A 22,937-nucleotide genomic window follows, 5' to 3' on the forward strand; every position below is an offset into this window, starting at 1 on the left:
CCATTCGACCACGGTTCGGTGTATGTAACGCGACAAGGGGGCTAACTAAAGTGTTGCTCGGGCGATGTTTTCAAAATCCGTAATGTATATAGAAGAAGCATTTCTCTCTGGTGAGGGAGTAGGCGACGCTTTGTGCCGTAGCGAGGCAGGGCGGTACTGGGGCGGCTGGCGCCGGCAGGCGTGTGGCGTGCTGTGGTGTTGGCCGGGCCGCCCCCCCCCCCCTCTCCCCGTACCACCAGCTGTGTTGTGTACCGAGCGCTATTAGCCGGCTGGGCCGGCCTACCCCGGGGATTTCTGACCGCCGCGCAAACAGATGCGGACGCAGTGGGTTACGCAGAGAATGGCTGATAATTAAAACACGGGACGTTACCCCTCCCACAGTGGCGGTGGCGATTTATGGCATCGCGCCTGGTTACCGCTCTGACTCACCGGGAGGGCGGGAGGGGGGGGGGGGAGTCGAAGCTGGCGTGGGAGGGGAGAGAGGTGGCAGAGGGTGCTTGACGACGACGAGTGGCGGCTGTTGCCGCAGCACCCACTGTGGAAGGGTAGGCCAGTTCCTCGTGCGTTCGTATTCGCGAGGCAATCGTCAGGAAAACCGCCAAGTACCGCACAGAGTGTGTCTGGTAAGTAGGGCTTCAAGGTCCGAAAATTCCAAAGTTGGACTCGGCATTGTATTTAGCCAGACATTTTGCCCTAAAAGCCAATTTCAAATAGAAATTGGACTCAGCTGGGTATTTTCAGTCGTTTATTAATAATCGATTACAGCTAGTTTATTTGCGAGATCGACCTTAAACTAAAAAAATCAGTAGCTAGAGTTACAATTCGGCAATTACGGTAACGAGTGAGTCATCAGTCTCCTTAATTCGTTAGCTACACTGTTCCACTTTTGCGCCAGAGCCGAGGAGTACGCAGATCTGTCCTGCAACGCCATTCGCATGAGGTGTCGATCTTCTCAGGGGGCGGTATGGGTGGCGCGACGTTCCGCGAACCATTCTGCACACACCCAAATGGTATAAAGCGTGTAACGTGGTTCCTTACGTCGAAGTTAGTCTGTGTCTACATATGGCACCTCGTGCGTACGTCTTAGCTGGTATGACGTGGTCCATATGACGTCTTGGAGCATAAATGTCGGTTTCTTTTTGTTATGAATGTCGTTTTTTTTGTTACATGGTATGATCACGTTACTTATATGTTTACTTTGTATTTGCGTGATGTTGTAAAGTTATTTTTGACAGCTCCTTGGTGACACCTTCGCGTCCAGTTAAATGGAAAATCACACTGACACGGGACACTCCCCAGAAGCAGGTCCGGATATAGGGGGAGGGGGCAGGAAGGAGGGAGGGAGGGCAGGGGGGGTGGGGAGAAAGCAGACCGGAATATCTGCCTCCGGCGGCAATTTCAGGGGCGCCAAATTCATATTTTTGAACAAAAGAACAGTGTTTCACAAGGCGCCTATCATCCAGCGCACGTTGATCTATCGATTATTCATATGATTTTGAACAGATTCTAATTTGATTTCTGAACGAATCGTAAGCTGATTTTCGAATACGTGCATAGTCTACGTGACGTTTCTGCCAGGGTAATCTTCGTCGCATCTAGAAACAAAAAACTTCCCCGCAGACAAAAAGAGACGGGGCTATACGAGCTGAGCCGAATAAATCGGAACGGGTGAATGCCAGTCCTGTTTCTTTATGCGATTGATTGCGTGTGCGAATGATAAGCGTTATTATAATCACCAGCGAAATCCGTAGATTCAGACTACCAGAGTGAAAATAAACGACTAAGAGGTATAACGGGTAAGATAGATTACATATCCTCTTCTTGGTGTATTCGAGAAACTGAAATTTTGACATAAAAGTTTTGCCAGTTCTACAGTCCCCGGTTTAGCAGCCGCTTAAATTCTGTTGTCCGAACACGAAATAGCGCTTAACCGGAGAATAAACGCGGGATAACTGAACAGGTCGGTAATCCTGGCAGGGTTTGTGAAGGTAACCGGAAGTTTTTGACAATGGCAGGAAGAATTACAGAATTAGTGATGACAAGATTGTTTGTTACATCGAGGAAGGAGAAGAAACGTGGACGTCACACAAATTATATGGAAGAATATGGCGATTCCAAATTTATGTAAAAATTTCATGCTACTGCTTTCCGATCTCATGCTTGAGAAACTGAAGCAGTACGATATGCGCTACGAAAGAACACATTTTTGAAAAACTTGTTTTCTTTTTAATTTCTGGCGTCCTACATCAAATTCTCGAGTGGGAGGGGGGTCTCGACTATCAAGTTTTTGCGCTGTTTCGGGAGTATCGCAGGTCCGAGGCTGCCCAGAAGACATTCTCAACGAGCAGATTTTAAATATAAAAAGATACCTCGAAAATTTTATTGACATTATAACAGAAAAAAGATAAATTATCGCCATAAACATAAAGCGTTAGAACGCTTATCATTTACATAAAAACTACAAATATACTATCTCAAAAAGTAAACGTGATCTCTAACTTTCCACGAAGTAGAAATTCCATTGAAAACATATAGCATAAATGGAGTCGAAAGTGTAGAAAGAGCTGCCCAAAAAAACTTTACAAGATCACACAAACAAAAAGTAAACGTATAAATAAAGTGATTTTATCACAACAAAAAGACAACACACACTTACGGACCAAGATTCCATGTAGACCACGTCACATCTGCTAAGAGGTAACCACAAGGTGTCACATGTAGACACAGATTAATACCTTAGTCTTATTTCTAAAATAGTCTTAAGTCAAAATAAAGTAAAAATCTTTGATCAAACAAAATAAATAATTGTGTGTTCGTCTAGGACAGAAGACAGAAAGATATTTAATAACTTTGGTCATTTCAGTTAGTCAAATAAACAAATAGAAATATACTTCTCGTATGAGCCCACTTTATTAGGTACTTATGTTTATTGGAAATAATTTTGCCGCATTCTTTACATGATAATTTTCAATTACACAACAACGTACTTGTGGCTGTAGCAGTTTGCGGTTTATTTCGTTCCTTTCTACATTGGGCATTTATGAAAGGGAACACCCTTTCAACTTTGGCATTATGGCCTGACATTGTAAAGTAATACTCTCCCAAATTTTAATAATTCAGAATAAAATTCTTCACTCTTCCAGGCACGTACTGCTTGCACTGGCGTCATTAACTTGGAAAGGACCTCTGTTGTACGTTCTCTACTTTATCGCTAAGAAGCCCAACAGAGTGCAGGCAGGCTGGACTTGTACAGAGCTGGGCAGACGCGATCGTAAAGAGCCGGACAAGTGTGGGTAAATGCGGACACGCGGCTGACTCACTCGCAAGAGCACTGATGCGCCACTGCCTTCAAACGTATGTGCAACACGTCTCGCCCGTATTTGAATTCTGTCAGTGTATGCGGTACACCTGTTGTATACGCTGTTCTAGCAATACTTGGCCTTTTACAGCTATACATGGAACGGCAGACGATGTCATTCCATTCCCTGACGAAATACTACACGGGTGAACGGCTGGATCTTAATGTTCCAATGCCACCGTGTTTCGGCCAGTGACCCCGTTGTCATCATCAGATGCGCTTATGAACCGATTCCTGACCTGTCGATATATCTATTATCTCACAGAAGCGCCACGGGGCTTTCCCTATCATACTTCTAGCAGGGCTGAATGACGTTTGAAAAAGGCGGTTTTTGTTTCTGTGCATGATTGTTTGTTTGTATGTATGACTGACTATCTGTAATCTGTTACTGCCTAAACTGTCCGCCGTGTTATTGTGTACTTGACTGGTGAATGAGTTTGCTCATTGAGGTTTTCTGACTTGGTTTTGAAGTATCTGAGAACTGAAGGTCCTTAATGTAGGTGGTGGGAGTGTACCGGTCTGGGTCTGCAATGGTGCGGAGGATCCTATGCTTTGTATAGTCCTAGCTTCCTCACTATCGGTACCCCCCCCCCCCTCCATCATTGAGGAGTGTGTAAATGTTGTGGACTGACAAGACAGCCAGTCCACAGTGACGGGTAACCGAAAGGCACGCGCTTAAACTCACGTAGGCTGGCGTGAGGTCTGAAACAGGATACGTAATGAATGCTATAAAGAAAAGTACGTAGCTGCAGGAATACTTAACTTTAATCCACAATTGGTGAACATTGGTCTTGTTACTGTACATGCTTCATTAGATACATAGCAAAGGATAATTGGCGCCTTGCTAGGTCGTAGCAATTGGCTTAGCTGAAGGCTATGCTAACTATCGTCTCGGCAAATGAGAGCGTAATTCTCAATGAACCTTTCCTAGCAAAGTCGGCTGTACAACTCGGCGAGTGCTAGTAAGTCTCTCTAGACCTGCCGTGTGGCGGCGCTCGGTCTGCAATTACTGACAGTGGCGACACGCGGGTCCGACGTATACTAGCGGACCGCGGCCGATTTAAAAGCTACCACCTAGCAAGTGTGGTGTCTGGCGGTGACACCACAGTAAAGTTGATTATAAACAGCGTAACCTCTACGTCTTGACCTATTTAGTTGCTTAGCAAAGGTTGAACGTCAATCTATCTGAGCTTGTGCTCCACCACTTATAATCGGGTTGTCGGCGGGACGTTAAAATCCAAACTGACTTTCTCCCCCTGTTTATCGGCGTCACATCGGTGAGAATCGCACCCTCCACGTCCCCAGGGTATCAGGCTGCACGACGTGGTCCCACCTCTCGCCGTTCTAGGGTACGTGCAACACTGTCGAGCACGGTCGGCGGCGTGAGGAGGTTGAAGTTCCAGGTCTCGGCTCGGAACACGGTACACTCGCCGTCAACGTTACGCACGAAGGCCTGCCGAAAAGTGATGTCCCCGCATTTTTTATGTGAAAACTCTACACGCTTCTCAAATAAAAGAAACGATCTTAACATTTTACAGCTTTACTCTTCGTGTCTACACATTTGCAGACATCTGAATTGTGGCGCGTAACGTATCGGTGTGTAACGCAACTATGTAGGTGCGTGAGAAACAGCATTCTGCAGTCGAGTTCTGAGTTGGAAGAGTTGATCCAGCCGTGGAGCTCCCTCTCCCTGACAACGCCAGACCGCACACGAGGGCTGCGGCCGGCCCACGCTTCGGGTTTTCCGCCACCCGCCACGCTCCTTGCAGTTCCGAATTGGCCCCATACGATTTTCATCTGTTTTCAGAATTTAGAGAACTTGTTGGACGACTTGGTTGTGATAGTGTCAAGCGGTGCGAGCAGAGCTGGTGATGGTGTGGCTCCGTCAACGACGTGACACAGCCTACAGTAACTCTGTCAACAAACTGGTGTCTCGTCAAGAGAAATGTGTAGACATGAAGAATAAAACTTCCTGGCAGATTAAAACTGTGTGCCCGACCGAGACTCGAACTCGGGACCTTTGCCTTTCGCGGGCAAGTGATCTACCAACTGAGCTGCCGAAGCACGACTCACGTCCGGTACTCACAGCTTCACTTCTGCCAGTATCTCGTCTCCTACCTTCCAAACTTTACAGAAGCTCTCCTGCGAACCTTACAGAATTAGCACTCCTGAAAGAAAGGATACCGCGGAGACATGGCTTAGCCACAGCCTGGGGGATGTTTCCAGAATGAGATTTTCACTCTGCAGCGGAGTGTGCGCTGATATGAAACTTCCTGGCAGATTAAAACTGTGTGCCCGACCGAGACTCGAACTCGGGACCTTTGCCTTTCGCGGGCAAGTGCTCTACCAACTGAGATACCGAAGCACGACTCACGTCCGGTACTCACAGCTTCACTTCTGCCAGTATCTCGTCTCCTACCTTCCAAACTTTACAGAAGCTCTCCTGCGAACCTTACAGAATTAGCACTCCTGAAAGAAAGGATACTGCGGAGACATGGCTTAGCCACAACCTGGGGGATGTTTCCAGAATGAGGTTTTCACTCTGCAGCGGAGTGTGCGCTGATATGAAACTTCCTGGCAGATTAAAACTGTGTTGCCGACCGAGACTCGAACTCGGGACCTTTGCCTTTGGCGGGCAAGTTCAGTTGGTAGAGCACTTGCCCGCGAAAGGCAAAGGTCCCGAGTTCGAGTCTCGGTCGGGCACACAGTTTTAATCTGCCAGGAAGTTTCATATCTGCGCACACTCCGCTGCAGAGTGAAAATCTCATTCTGGATGAAGAATAAAGATGTAGAATGTTACCAAAGTTATTTAAAATTCTTTGAGAGTTTTCACATAAAAAATTCGGAGGCATTAGTTTTCGTCACGCCCTCGTGCAACGTACTTCTCCATTGCGCCTTTTCAGTCGTACATGCAACCGTGACTTCATTTTTATGGATGACAGTCCGTCATCACATCGAGCAGCGCAGGTGGAGCAGCCTTTGGAAGGAGAGGATATTCTCTGCCCGTTCCCCCGATTCCAGTCCCTAAGAGCAAGCGTGGTATGCGTTGGCGAGTCGTACTGCCTCGCGTCCACGTGCGCCGACGACCGTCCAGCACTGGACAGCCGGCCTACTGGAGCGCTGGGGCGGCCTGCGACAGGAGCTGCCGGCCGACCGCGGGGACGCCGCTGTGCGCGCTCCTCACTCAGCCCATTCACAGCCGTGTCCTGCCTCCTGCAATGTTTCTTTCAGTTACCTTCTGCGCTGTACTGTACTCTGCTGTACTGGACTGTAGCAGTTCCTCCTGTGCGTGGTGCAAGTGTCATCGAGCTACCCTAGTTGTCAGAGACACGTCGTGCGAGAGCAACGTCCGCGCTGAAGCTTTGCACACCGGTCCAGCGCCTCACTCAGGTATTTCGTGCAGCTGTGTTACTGACTCTGGCCGCCGACCTAGGCTGTAGCTGGTATTCGGTGTACAGAACGCGCGGGCACTGTGGAAGGGCCTCGCGACTCCATCACCCCATAATACTCGAGGCGTCCAGGCCTGGACGTGTGGCAGGACACGAGCGCGGCACGTGGGTTCGCGCGTGCAATCGGCGACGGTCACGTGGACAGGTGTGCTGCCTGCCGCGAGGCCGCCTCCAGCCGGGCTCAGGTCGCACACCTCTCTACTGTACGTTACGCTCTGAGGTTGGCACGCTGCCGTTTTCAGCTGCCTTCAACGGTGTTTCGAACTACTTTCTAGTGTTGCGACGAAAAAGGAAATTGAGCGTCTGGTTTATTTTTTCTTCCCGTATACTTTATTTAACGCTTTCACATAATCACATCAGCTACCAGAACGATTAGAAAATAAAGCTCATTTAATAAATGGCTATACAGGGTGTTCGGAAGTTCCCGTTACAGACTTCTTAGACCTCGAATACCACGTATACTCTACATCACGTTTTCCTATAAGTTTTCAATATCGAGATCTTTAAGAAACTGTCATTTCAGTACATTCTTACGCGGTACTTGCGTAGCATTCACATATAGTTCTTTTGCGGAAGACTACACATTTCTCACAATAATTCTTAATTTGTTGTAGTCCGTGGGTTCTGTAGTAATATACAACCACACACCCTCTTCACAACTGTCCCTTTTTGAGAATATGTAAAATATCGTATGTTCGTTTAACGAATTGATGCCATTTTTCTTCATTTACGGGAAAGTTTCTACATCTTGATGTGTACCGCTCGTTGGTGGTGTTATGTTCTGTGGGTCTCCTTTGTTACTGCCTAATTCTTTTTTATTATGGACAGCTGTACGCTGTTTGCATTGCCACAAACAAACTGGTGTTTGGATTGAAGGTGTCGCGCGGTGGAGAACCTGGCAGATGAATGGAGTGCAGTCTCGAGTTTATTGGAAATTTTCTGTTGACAACGGTAATACCACATTGCCCTTACGTTACTGCGTAACAAGCGGGTCGTGTACATTCTTGCAGATTTTGTGCCAGTTGAAACGACGATTGCTCTGCTTTTCGGAGAGGTGAGGTCACCAGAGGAGCAGTTCTGTCGCTACGCTTGACGGCGGAAGTATGACGTTCATAGGATTTGTCGGCTTGGAAAATAGCGTTCGACAATGTAAACTTGCCCAACACGATCGAAATTACGAGAAAAATGGGTGTAAGCTACTGGGAAAGCGAGACAAATATACATTCAATACTACAACCAAGAGAACGGAAAACTAAGAACGAACTACTCTGATTTGAAAGGGATCTACATGTACGCCATACGCCGCAGCCCACCTAGCGGTGTATGACGGAGGATGCTTCTGGCACCACTAAATGATCCTCCCCATCGTCGTGGTCATTACTGAGGTGTATGTAGGAAGAAGCAATATCTTGTCCGACCGTTAAAGTGCTCGCTCGAAATTTCAGTAGTAAAACTCTCCTCGATGCACAACGCCTCTCTTGTAACGACTGCCGATAGAATTTGTGGAGAATCTCTGTAACGATCTCGCGCCGGCTAAACGATCTCGTGACGAATCGCGCCGCTATTCGTTGGATCTTCTCTGTCTCTTCTATCAGTCCTATTTGACGGGGATTCCATTTCGATGAACAGTACTCAAGAATCTATCGAACAAATGGCTTATAAGCCACTTCCTATGTCGATGAGTTACGTTTCCTTAAGGGGCTCCGGAACGCCCTATACTTGCAATGTTAAAATAACGCTTATAAATTACATCTTTCCTCTCAAAGTATTTGAGGTAGGAAGTTGAACTTTTTACAGATTATTTATTGGAATATGGGCTACAACTTAACACAGGGATTTTACAAAATTTTAGTTCAGTTATTAAAGATGATTTTTTTCAATTGTAATGAAAATTCACAACATTTTTTTGCAATTTTTTATTTATATATTCAAAAATATACAGTTTTTTGGAAAAAGGCTATGTTAAATTATGCAGAAGGTACTGTGTAACATTTACTGAAAGTTTGAAACAAATATGTTTGGAAGATCCTTAGAAAACCTGTAGTTTTGGGAATCGAGCGACAAAGATTGGATTAACTTTTTAGTGCATTCCGGGTCCATAGGATGGATTATCTTCATCCTCTGCAAACTCCTCCTCCAGCTTCCTCTTGTTCCTCCTCCTGTTTACTCTTGCTTGTATTTCTAGACTCTTTACAGCCCTGTCTGCAGCCCGAAGGCGTTCCTTGTCTAAAGCAAGCATCGCTCGTTGTTGTGTTCGTAGATTTTGCTACCATTTTCTTCAGTTGCAGTTACTGCAACACTGTTCCAAAAGGTGGTCATGTATGAACACTTATCACATTTCAGTTGTATTTCACTAGCAAGTCCTACGTGCTTTATTATGGAGAGTTCCAGACCAACTTCACTACAATGAATACATCTTACACAGTTCGAAAAAATTCCTTTGAGAACCGACATATCAAATATTTCATTCACATCCGATTCGCCCATAAAACATTCATAGTTTTCACTCATTGAACCAAGCTTCTTCTGTGAAGTATTTTCTTTCCCACTTTGACTGCTATGGGCAGGTGTACTTGAGAGGTTAGGTTCACTCACTTGCTTATCGTCTTTATTGTTTACAGTAATAACACATACCTTTGGCTTTCCAACATTTCTCCTTTTCTTAAAAGCCTTCAGAGAATTTCTAATAACTTTACTTTTACTCATTATTATACTTCAACAAAATAGCGACTCAAGAAACAGAATCAATTACGAATATTTTCGAGATAACGACAGAGTAAATAAACATGAAACAATCGACAATCACACCAGCGATATATATTGAACCATCACAGGTTCGCCACAACACATACTTTATCTCACATCACTAAAAGGTACCTGATGAACACCATTTGACAGCAGTTTAACAGCGCCACAGTGGGTCACGCCCATGTAGAACACATTTCAAAAAAAATTTAAAAATAGTTGTAGTCTTCGGAATTGAATAAATTATATATCTATTAAAAGGTAATAGTCTGCAGATTCAGAAAACACAAAAAAGTAAAAATTGAACTTTTCATGATTTTGAGCCTTTCCGGAGCCCCTTAAGATTCTTCGTACGAAACACAGTGTGGCGTCTGCTTCTCCTGCTACTTGTTTTACACGGTCATTCCACTTACGGTTGCTGTGGATAGCTACTCCTAGACGGTTTACCGTAGACTGTGTTTCCAGCAGTTTCTCGTCGATAGTGCAGTTTCAGAGTAATGGCTTTCTTTTCCTACGTACGCGCAATACGTTACATTTATTTACGTTCAGGGTCAACTGCCAGACCCTGCACCGTTCGTCGGTCCTCCGCTGATCATTCTGCAAATCGATGTTGTCTTCTGGCATTGGCACTTAGTTACAGACAACCGCATCACCTGCGAACCGTGTTAAAGCGCATCCAGCACCCTGTAGTACATCATTTATGTACATTGTAAACAGTAACGGTAGTATCGTACTTCCTTGGGTTACTCGGGAAATTAGCTTTACATCTGTCGATTTTGTTTCGTTAACAGCGTCGTGCTGAGTTCCACCTGCGAGGAAGTCCTGAATCCAGCCGCAATTCTGGGCCGATACTCGTTAAGCTCGTACTATTCTTTCACGAAGCGGCAGTGCAGGACGGTGTCAAATGGCTGTTTGAAGTTAACGAACAGGGCGCCGTTGTGGATCTCACGGAGGAACAGAGCGAGCAGAGTTTCGCAGGATCTCCGTTTGCGAAATCCATATTGATTTCTATAGAGGTGGTTTCTTTCTCCAGAAGTTTTTTGAAAAAAAACGTGTTCCATGATTCTACAGTAGACTGACGTCAGCTAGATATGTCTGTAATTGTGTGCATCTGTGCTGCTGCCCTTCTTGAAAACGAGAATGACGTGAGCTTTTTTTTGAGTCCCTAGGTGCCCTTCATTTCTCCAGCGATCTACGATAAATTGCTGCTAGAATGGGATCAAGTTCATTCCCATAATCTTTGTGGAATCTTACAAATGTATCGCCTGGTCCTGAACCTTTTCCAGTACTATGGGAGTGTACTTTCTTCTCTGTTCCGCGATCGGTTATCTCAATATCCGCCATTTCAACGTTCGTAAGATGACTGAAAGGAGGGAATGTGTTACGATATTCGGAGGTGAAACAATTTAGGAAGACCGCATTCAGTATTTCGGCCTCTTTCTGTCATCTTCCATTCCGGTGCCAGTAAGTAATCGGCGAAGCAAGGAACATACGAAAGACACGGGGGAGAAAAAGAGACTGGATGGCAGGACATGCGTTAAGATATTACGGGACAGTCCCCACGGTACTAGAGGGACCCGTAGAGGGTGACAGCTCCAGAGGAAGACAGAGGTTGGGATGCATCCAGCAAACGATTGAGGAGGGAACGTTGGTGCAGCAGAGGAACTCGTGGCGGGCGGCATCGAACCACGCGGGAGCCTGACCACTCAGAGAATCCTCTCAGGCATAGTTTACTGTAGTCAGTCACTATTTAGCAAAATCACCCCGCATATATTAGGGGCGTACAGTAAGTAATGCAACGCATTATTTTCGTCGGCCAATTTCGGTTGAAAAAAATGCGGAATTTGTTGTGGGACATCGTGGAATATTCCTGCTTCAGTCCCTACGGTTTCATGAAGTTCTAATACGAGGCGGCCCTATACGTAGCCTTCAGAATGACGTCTGTGGCACGGGTGCGTTCCAAGAGGACAGTTTTCACCGAATTTCTTTTGGAGGAAAACCAGGGCTTCGAAGATGGAAATGGAAATGCCGTGTGGCTAGGGCCTCCCGTCGGGTAGACCGTTCGCCTGGTGCAAGTCTTTCCAGTTGACGCCACTTCGGCGACTTGCGTGTCGATGGGGATGAAATGATGATGAAAGACACTCAACACCCAGTCATCACGAGGCAGAGAAAATCCCTGGCCCCGCCGTGAATCGAACCCGGGACCCCGTGCGCGGGAAGCGAGAACGCTACCGCAAGACCACGAGCTGCGAACAATACCCGTAGTCGTTTGCGGAGTCTTTACGGGCAGACGTGGCAGTGAACAAAAGCACGGAGAGTCGTTGGTCCAGGCATCTGTCATCATCACGACGAGGGGGAGCAAATCTGGCCATTCTCCCGCGAGCCTGCCGGCCCCACATTCCCTCAGGAAATTAAAGAAACGACTTCAGCGCGGCAGTCGCCACGGAAATACAAACGAAGTTGTACTTCTCGATGACAAAGAAGGCCTGCGCACCCGAGGGGAGCTCCCAAAACTTCCTCTTCCGACCTACAGTCCGGATCGCGCATCTTTCGACTTGCACCTGTTTGTCCCGTTGAGGGATGCACTCCGCGGGAAGCAGTGGAGGTGATGGATGTAGTAGTGGATTGGTATCACACCACCACACAGGCCCTCCCGCTATGTTCAAAAATAGGGTCTCATAGCCAAAAGAGTGGGTAGTAGTACGGTGAATTGGAATACTGAATAAATCGAACGTGCTTTCAGAATAACATGTGTTCCATTAATTGTTGAACACCACTTGTGATGTCGGCTAAAGCTGATTTTTGATGGAATCACGGACCCAAAAATGTGCCACACGTGTGGCAGACGGGGCATAAGCAGTGCAGATGCGCAGCTGCACCCCACAGTGGCTGCAGCCTGAACTGCACGCACGGGCTCCAGAGGAACTTCCGCCCGGAGCCGAGGGGAGCGGCAGTTTCTCGTCCGGTCCCGCGCCGCCTCCCCGTCGGAAGCGGACGGCGCCCGCCGTCTGCCGCGGCTGATCGATGCGGCCGCGGTGTGTGGCGGAGGGTGCGCGGTGCGCGGCGCGCGGCGCGCGGCTCCAGCCACGCAATTACTCGCCGGCTCCAGCGGGGCGCCGCGGCGCCTCCTTTTGTGCCTGCCTGCCTGCGTACGCGAATGCGTGCCGACCCTCCCCTCCCACCGTTCTTACGTTCTTTTTTTCTTTTCTTTTTTGCGTTTCTAGTGCGCGCACGTGAAGAGCACCTGGCCTTTCTTCACCCCTGCCGCTGCCTTCGCGGCCGCTGTTGAAGAGATACGCGGGCCGCTGTGGCATTGTGTGGAGACGAGACTCCAGCGGCCGTACTCGCTGCCGCACTGGCCCTCTGGAGTGCGCCACATTCGTGTACGTAGCTTACTTGGCATCGGGCCGCGGGAAGCTGGGTGTATGGGTGGATACGCAAACAGCGAGGCACTAGCAACTGCCGCACCACCGAATTCAGTAAATCCGCTCGCGTAGCCGTGTTTGTAGCAGTAAAAAGCCGTGTGACATTCGTCTTCTTGCGTCAAGGCCAAGGTACCACGTCCCAGCTTCAAACCTTAATCTTTTGTTGTTCTTTCCTTTTCTTTCACTACCCATCTATACCTACATACAAACTTCGGAAGCCCCCGTACGGTGCATGTAGGCGGGTACCTTGTACCACCACTGGTCATTCCCTTTTCTCTTCCACTCGCAGATACAGCGCGGAAAAACGTACGAGCCCTAATCTCTCTAATCTTGAAGGTCCTCGCACGAAATATACGATGCCGGCAGTAGAACCATTCTGCACTCGGTTTCAAATGCCATTTCCTTAAATTTTTCACTAGGGTCCCTTCAAAACATACGAACGTCGTCTTCCCCTCTCATTTGAGTTCACGGAGCATTTCTGTAAAACTTGCGTGCTGGTTGAATCTACCAGTAAGTAACAAATATAGCAGCCTATCTCTCAACTGCGTCGTAGCGTTCCTTTAATCTGACTCAAATGTGGATCCCAAACGCTCGAGCAGCCCACAATAACAGGTCGCACCAGTGTTCTGTTCCCCATCTCTTTTGCAGATGAATAACACTTTACTAAAATTCTCCCAATAAGCCGAATTCGAGCATTCGCCATTCCTACTGCCGTCCCAACGTGTTCCTCGGATTTCATATCGCTTTGCAACGCTAAAACACGTCAAATGGAAAATCCGTCCAAGTCAGTCTGTATCCCCCTACAGTCCTTTAACGACAACATTTTTCCGTGCGCTACAGCGTCATCAGAAAACAGCTGCAGGTTGCTGCTCACCCAGTCCGTCGGATCGTTTGCGCGTACAGTATAAAGAGCGCCGACACGATGTCTTCACTTGTCGTCTTCCTTCTTTATACCTCACTGTGTTTGTACAGACATTACAAACCACGTGACCTCGGCATACTGCTGTATGAGTCTTATTGTTGACACTCGCAAATAATGGGATAGGTATAAAGCTCTGAAGAATGGCGCTAAGTGCCTGAAACCCTTAAAGATTATTAAATTTCTTTTACGCGACTGGGTGTTTATTATTTCGTCATACCCTCTATCAGCCGTATCTGGTACGGATCCCATACTGACGAACAACACTCAAGTACTCTCTTCTAAGCCATTTCCTTTATTGATGGCCTACTTTCCTGAGAATTCTTGCAGTGAATATCGGTCTGGCATCCGCTCCGTGTGCATATTCCTAGACATTTTACGGATATAATAGTTCCAGTCATTGTTCTGCAATTTTGTAATCATTTAATGAAGGGTCTTTCCGTCTATGTATTCGCAGTACGTCATATTTGTTTACGTCGAGGGTTAGTTGACACGCCTTGTGCCATGCGTCGATCTTCTGCAGGCCTTCAACTGCATTTTGCTACAGTTTCCTAGCGTCGTGATTCCCCTGTACAAAACAGCATCATCCGCAAAAAGCCTTATGGAACTTCCGAATTTATCTACTAGGTCATTTATTTGTGTAGCGAAAAACGATGACCCTACAACATTCCCCTGGGGTGCGCCAGAACTAACTTTTACGTCTGAAGATAGCCGGCCGATGTGACCGAATGGTTCTAGGCGCTTCAGTCCGAAACCGCGCTTCTGCTACGGTCGCAGGTTCGAATCCTGCCTTGGGCATGAATGTGTGTGATGTTCTTAGGTTTGTTAGGTTTAAGTAGTTCTTAGTCTAACGGACTGATGAACTCCGATGTTAGGTCTCATGGTGCTTAGAGACATTTTTGAACGTCTGAAGACTTTTCTCCGTTCCAAATGACGTGTGTTCTCTTTGCTACGGACTCTTCAATCCAGTCACACAGTTGCTTTCATAATTCCATACGCTCGTCCTTCGGTCACGAGGCGGCAGTGAGGAACCATATCGAATGCCTTTTGAAAGTCTAGTAACACGGCTCCTACGTCGTTGCCTGTATCTAACGCTTCGTGTGTCGTGGACGAACAGAGCGAGCTGGGGTTCACACGATCGTTGTTTTAGGAAACCATGTTGGTTACTACAGATGAGATTTTCGGCCTCCAGAAATATCATAATACGCGAGCGCAAAACGTGTTCCCGAATTCTACAACAGACCGACGTCAAAGGTACGGGCCTACAGTTCTGTGCATCCGTTCGACGACCCTTCCTGAAAACGGGAATGACCTCTGCTTTTTTTCCAGTCATCAGCAACGCTTCGCACTTCTAGAGATCTACAGTACGCTGCCGCTAGGAGGAGACCAAGCTCTCACGCGTATTCTGCGTGGAATCGAACTGGCATTCCGTCAGTTCCAGAGCCCTTCCCTCTGTTGACCGATTTCAGTTTCCTTTCTATCCCTCGGTCACTTATTTCAATATCTCATTCTGTTGTTAGTGCGACGATTTAAAGGAGAAAGTACTGTGTCATCTTCATCTGAGAAACAGTATCGGAAAAAGACGTTTAGTATTTCCGCTTTTTGTGTGTCATTCTGTATCAGTGTCGCTATGGTAACATAATATCTGGACAGATGGCTTCGATCATTACACTGACGTCTGGGCGAGCGTCGTAAATGAACCGTTTGGGACAAAAGTTTTCTGACGACACCCTCAATAAAGATGGCGGCCAGCAGCTGAGCACAGTGGAAGATTGAGGCAGTAGCGGCGGGTGCGCAACGAACACATTGCCAGATACGGCGCTGGACTGGGTGCTAGTGACGTCACAGAGGGCAGCGCAGCGTGGCTACCAGAGGTCGGCAGCGGCCGCTACACGGCAGTCACCAAGCGGCCGAAAGCTCGTGGGTCTTGAACCACGTGACACGGGTGGAAACTCGGGAGAGTTTTATCATCAATTTTGCTGTATTTTCTGGCTATACGGAAGGGCCTGGTCTAAAATAACGGCTATGTATTAGAGAGTACAGGCTATCTTCGAAGACTTCTTTTCCGACATAGTCATAAGGTCTACAAAGTGGATTTAGAGTTTTAATAACCAAGATCTCACTTACATAACATTCATTGATTACTGGTTTGGGCTAAATGTTCAACAATCTTCAGGTCTAAAACGAGAACAAAAAATAGCACATAATAAGGAAAGACTATAGCGAATTAATTCAAACTACCAAAAATATAAACGACTCAAATACAGACCAGTTATGAGTCCGATCGTAAAATTAGAGAGAGAGATATTTTTATCAACATAGCAGTAGCCCATACATAATATTGACCACAATGAAATAATCACCTGCAGCACTGAAATGAAACATTATGTATGCAAAATCTATAAATAGTGAAAGAAATACAATACATGACACAAAGAGCAACCACTCCAGCGTAAATACATTAGGAACAAATCTTTCTTACAAAAATAAATTATGTTCCGTACACAACCTCATTACAACAGTAACTTGTCAACAATCCGTTGACGGCCGGCCCGAGGGGCTGAGCGGTTCTAGGCGCTTCAGTCTGGAACCGCGCGACCGCTACGGTCGCAGGTTCGAATCCTGCCTCGGGCATGGACGTGTGTGATGTCCTTAGGTTAGTTAAGTTTAAGTAGCTCTAAGTTCTAGGGGACTGATGACCTCAGCTGTTAAGTCCCACAGTGCTCAGAACCATTTGAACCATTTTTTGAACAATCCGTTGACGAGACTGACAGGCAATGTGCTCCCTTGTTTGAAGGAAAGCAAAATGCCGACAGGTAGCACTCGAGCAGCCACAATTAAAAGAATAAACATACAAATAAAGAAATGTAACAAACGAAGGAAGTAATATGTAAGTAATACGACAATAAGTTTGACGTCAAAACCTTAAAAATTGACGTTTAACAATACACGTAAATGTGCAGTCAAATGAAATCGACAAATATACACATCGAAAAAAGTATCTATCACCCAAGTTCCCAGAATTCCTGAAGATAGAAGTTGACTATGGATATGGTTTCACAGAGACAGTCCCTTTGACTGTTCAGAGATGTCACTAAACCATCCCAAAGATGTAAAGAACCATGCATGAGCAGCGCCTATTTGACGAAGGAGGTCCGACAGCCGATCAGTTCCAGTCATTCCACCAGGAAGGAGGTGACGACTCGTGTTGTCGGTAGTTCAACCGTGCGTAGACTGTCAATACCGCGGTTCGATCGCGTCCGCATTGTTACTTTGTACCAGGACGGGCTCTCGACAAGGGAAGTGTCCAGGCGTATCGGAGTGAACCAAAGCGATGTTGTTCGGACATGGAGGAGATACAGAGAGACAGGAACTGTCGATGACATACCTCGCTCAGGCCGCCCGAGGGCTACAGCTGCAGTGGATGACCGTTACCAACGGGTTATGTTGATCTCCATTCCAATGTTCTGTACAGGTTCCGGAACTCTCGAGGTGATGCAAAACTTTTTTTGATGTGTGTGTATATCGAACTGTACGCTTTGAATGAAGGTATAGATCCCAACATTGTAGTAGGACAAAGCTCACTTCTGCCTCTTGAATTTAGAAATGTTGACCAGTAAGATCCTGCATTCTGAAAAAGTGCGTCGTTTGGAATTGAAAGTTCTGTCTTCCTTCTTCATAGAGTTCAAAGAGGAGAATCTTGATTGATGCTTTTTCGGCATTCCCCCTTTTTTTTGGACATTTACTTTCCAGGTGTGAGTAGCCCAACTGTAGTTCTACGTTGGAGCCGGCCGCTGTGGCTGAGCGGTTCGAATCCTGCCTCGGGCATGGATATGTGTGATGTCCGTAGGTTAGTGAGGTTTAAGTAGTTCTAAGTGTAGGGGACTGATGATGTCAGATGTTAAGTCCCATAGCGCTCAGAGCCATTTGAGTTTTCTACGTTGGAGTTGTCCATTTTACATCACAGTATTCACAAGGATCATTTTCACCACTGTGTAAAACCCTCTGAGTATGTTTCAGAAAGAGCCCTCACCATGTGAGATTTACCTACGCCACGCACGTGTTCATTATAGGCTTGTGCAACTGTGAGTGTCCCCATTTCAATCTTTGTTCTATCTTTCTGTGTTCTGGATACACTGCGTACTTCATTTCCATGACAAATTTGAAAGAAAATATACTGGACGATTGTCCATCCGTAACCTGCGAAGGACTAGCACAAAGCTTAAGAGATACAATTCGAACATTTTCTTCACTGTCTGCTTCCTCTTCGTCATTTACACTCAGTTCGGGTGCTCTAACATTTTGTGATGTACTACACGGCTGAAGAGTTTTTTCATTATTATTCCGCGGAGTATTACGCATAATTTGATTTTCACTGTCATGACTACATCAGATGGTGTATGAATACCATCTGCAAACTTTTCTAGTTAAGTATGGGTTTCTTCGCTTGTGAGGCCTCTTCTGTAATAGGCAATGATAGCCTGGAACAGAACAAAATCTTGCAAAGCTGATTAAAGTTTTACGAGAATATGCATTATTTCTAATGGTATTTTATCAAATGAAATGCCCTATTGTTCTCAGCACGGATATATTTTTATTTACAAAAGCTCCTGAAAGCAGAAAGAATTGTAAACATCGAAGCAAAGCAACCAAAAGTCAATACAACCTCAATTCGCGAAGTGACTTCCACCGAACTGACGGGATTGCGGAGTCCCGTTCATATTTTACAACTCCGATATTTGATGCAAATTAACAGTATGTATAAATAGAGCTACATAAAAATTACCGCTCATCTCATTTCACATCTGAGCCTTACTTTCATTGACGTAACCTTGCAGCGTTCTTCCACGCTCCAAGCCGCCATTCGCGGCACAACTGTTGACATTTCAGGCTGATTTACAGGCTTAGAAATGCCGCGCAGGCCGTACGGACATCCAGCGTAGGAAGCACAAACTGAGCAGAATGGGATGTTTCGGTCCCTAGAGGTGTAACAGCGTTTCGAGTTAGATAATTCCACAGAGGATCTTCCGGGACTGTCCCAAGCGCCGCCAGTAAATAAATTGGTGGTTTGGTAAGCTCTTACCTGTGGTTTAGACGGGTTTGCCTTGTGTCTGCAGTTGTCGAAGTAACCACCCGTTACCCGCAGCGGTCTTCCGCTAGAGGCGGCTACGCGCCGGCCTCTATTCTGCTCACACGCCACGCGCGGAGACGCGACCATAGCGCGCTCTAACAGTACACGAGTCGACACAACAGTCGACACGGCGGCACAGGAGGCGGGCCCGCGGCGATATTCAGGCCGGGCGGGCCGTGACCGGACTGGGGCGGTGGGGCGGCTGCCACGGGCGCCACGCCGCCGCTGCTGCGTGCCGCGTCGCCAGTGGTTCCGTGCTGGAGACACGAGCCCAGGGAGGCGCGTACGAAACTCTGCGAAATGTTCACATGTGTGTGAACTGACAAGGCAACAAAATGCTGAGGTCGTCGGCCCCTAGACGTACACACTACTTAAACTAACTCGTGCCAAGAGCAACACATTCACACACCCATACCCATGCCCGAGGGAGGACTAGAACCTCCGGCGGGAGAGGCCGCGCAGTCCGTCACTTGGCGCCTCAAACCGCATGGCCATTCTTTGCGACGAAACTGTGGAAACTTACTTTTTGAGGCTCTACTCGTAATTACAGCCCTGCCCAATAGATGTACTAATGAGACACAGGGCGCCTCTCCATAGGCTGACGAACCAAAATTATAATAAAGTAAGCCCAATTATGGAAGGAGAGTTCGGGGGCATCAGAGAAATCAAAAACAAAACGGCCGAACTCTGAAAACAGCGAAGGTATCTTTCGGAGACAGGAGGACGAGGCAGTGTTAAAGAAGGGTGAAACAAGAAACACGTTAAACCGTCGCAGGGCAGTACGCATTTCGTTGCCAATGATGGCTCCCTTCTGGTGTAACTTGATCGGAAAGATAAAATTACAACGGCAGCATGTGTGCGTGTGTGTGTGTGCGCGGGCGCGCGCGCGCATGTGTGCGTGTACGCGTGGGCGCGTGCTCCCCCTGACCACGTGACCTTGTGGCTGCCGCACCAGACTGTCTTCCACAGCCCTTGCAATAACAGGAGCTGAGAATGCGAAGAGCCCGTCCTAGTTTGCGGGCGCGGTAACTGTTAACAGGACGTTCCATCCAAAGCTGCGCTGGACGTTTTTGGATGTACCCCTGCCGACGTTGAGTCTTGCTGACTGACCAATTCTCAGAAGCAACTATGACATCCGGTCGCGAAAGTCTTCATTTTAAACTGATTACCTACAAGTATTCAGTCGTGTAAGGCGTCGGAATGTTCCTACTTGCAGGGGGTCCCTGATTTATTGCATTCTGGGAAAGGTAAGAGTGTGTCCATCTCTAATAAGAAAATAACAAAAAGTAAAAAAAAATATTCATAAATCCTCAAGTTAGTACTAATGAGAATGCAACACAATGTCATTACAAATGACTGAAGCGATTTCACGTATTTGCTGTAGCTATACTGTTTGACGTATTGTCAAAGGGCTTTGCACACTTAGAAAAATTGAAAAAAAAGAGTCACATTACGAGTGCTCCGTAAGTGTCCCCTACTGACTTCGCAGATATCAACTTCTTCTCACGTTCGCAACGCCACGTCCCTATAAGACTGTTGATGCGTCGGTAGAGGAGGCGTGCACACTGAATCTTTCACATAACCCCACACAAGAAAGTCCCATAGGCTTAGGTTGGCAGAACGTGGAGGCCGTGTCACGAATTGCTGATCAAGACTTAACCACCACCGACACATCGGTCTCAATTTCCTGTTTAAGAATTCACAAACAACATGATGTAAGTCGCGTGGAGCGCCATACTGTTGGTGGACGAAGCCTCGCGTTTGTGGCACGAGCCACTTTTCCGGCATGTCCAGACACGGTCTCGTCACAGATCGTGGGACTGCACACAACACACTAACTTTTGGTCAGTGTACAATGTGCGCCACGATTCTCCGTCCCCCGGGTTCGCGCACCGTGCGTGTTCATTGCGTCATTGAAATCGCTGACGATGAGTTTCCCACAGAGCCGTCCCTCTTCTGTAAGCTGCTGTAACGGTGCCGAAAATTCGAGGCGTCTGACTTTGTGACTGGGAGTCAGAGCCTGTAGCAACTGCAAGCACCAACGCCTCAGCTTCGGTAGTTTCCGTAAGCCGTTCCGAACGGTCGCTTGTGGTGCGTTCAGTTCCCTTCTTGCTCTGTTCGTCGACTTGGGTGGGCTACCTGTGAAATTCGCCCGCACGCGCTCAAGCGTTTGTTCACTCGCTGCAGAGCGACTCGCTGATTTTCTCTTGCGCAGAGGCGCTCTAAACTGCGCATACCATCGCCGAATGAAGTTGGCAGTCGGTGGATATTTATAGAATCGTTCTGACGTGTCATCGCACTGTTTCTCCAGACTGTTGTGAAGGCATTTGAAGCACTGCACACGCCTCTACGCCTGTCGCCATCTCGCCTATTGTTCGCCTCATGTAAGAAGGCGGCCCAATTTTCAGCCCTTCTGCGCATCCCCCTCCACTAACCACTGGTGGCCAATAATATTCATTCTCTTTCCGAGCAGCTAGCAGCGAGTTACAGCTAGAGAGAGAGAGAATCTCGCTCATACATGCTGCACTGTTACCGTACTTCGCGACAGCCGAGTTTTCATTCGACTGTCAATATTTTTGTTTCCTTTTTCTTCTTGCGGCAGTATAGCTATGAAAGTGTATCATCTAAATGTTTAAGGGCGATTTTTAAAAAAAGTCACGTGACGGCAATAAACGTGAAGTGCTTAACAAGCAGGCGGGGCGGATTATTTACCGCATTTATAACTTTTTCAAACGTCAATTTAAAAGCAGGTCTCCTACTTTTGGCATCTGAAAACACAAGAACGGACTCCAGAACCATGTGGCGTTGCCAGGAGAACTGCAAAGACAATTGTGAAGGAAAGTGTCAGAGCTGTGGGAACCGTAGAGTTGTGTCGCCTGGAAAATCAACGAAATCGCAAGGAACCTGTAACACAAATGGATGGTTTGAACAACGATGTCGTAAAGTGCTCCATGTGAATGATGAATGCCCGAAATCTCAAAAACGTGTTACTTTTATACAGGCTACAATGGTAAGCGATTCGTTAAGGTAAAGAATTTTTAAAGACGCTGGTTCCAGACATGTGAAGAACACCGTTTTTACTTCAAAGAGGTGAGCTAGGTGCAGCATGAACTATATCCCATGTAAAGGTTCACGGTACAAGAGATTAAGGTAGTTCACCCATTATGAAACGTGGGTGAATTGGAATAATTCCAAGATGATCTGCTACAAAATAAGTGATGGTACAGACGGTTTTAAAGTTCGCATAGGGATAGAGTCTCGAATAATAATTATTTTGCATGGAGACTCTTCTTCTGGTTTTATTTTTGAAAATAAACTTCTACTTACGTGCAAGAGAAACACTATTGATTACCAGTCAGCAATGAGCGCTGTCAGTTTCGTGACGTGATTCACAATTCTTGTTATACCTTACTTCGAAGCTGGTCGTTGCTAGTTATAATTCAACTGTTACATAGAAAACATCAAGTAAAAACACTAGAAAAGCTGATATTTTTCGCCGGCTTAAAAATGAAAATATTAAGCACAGTGTAAACGAGACTCGTGCCGATCTCCTGCAGCTCGTTAATTTATACTGTACAAGTCACGTGACAGAACGTTAATTTATACTGTGTAAGTCACGTGACAGAACTTTAATTTATACTGTACAAGTCACATGACAGAACGTACAAACTTGACTTCCTTACACGTGAATGGCGTCACACAGTTTTGCGTTCACCCACGTGTCAGTGTCATTGTCGCCCCATGGATTAATTTGGGCAAAGGGTTTTGGGAGAAAAAAACAAAACATTCAAGATAACTTACAATGAATCGCTTGTACATGAGACAATACACAATGGCGCAAGAGACAACATCCCGCCTTTAACGCGGGCACAGTCTGTGTGGCATGCTGAAAAGCTTCAGAAAGAAGAAT

Source organism: Schistocerca piceifrons, chromosome 9 (assembly GCF_021461385.2).
Source record: "Schistocerca piceifrons isolate TAMUIC-IGC-003096 chromosome 9, iqSchPice1.1, whole genome shotgun sequence".
NCBI classification, from domain to species: Eukaryota; Metazoa; Arthropoda; class Insecta; order Orthoptera; family Acrididae; genus Schistocerca; species Schistocerca piceifrons.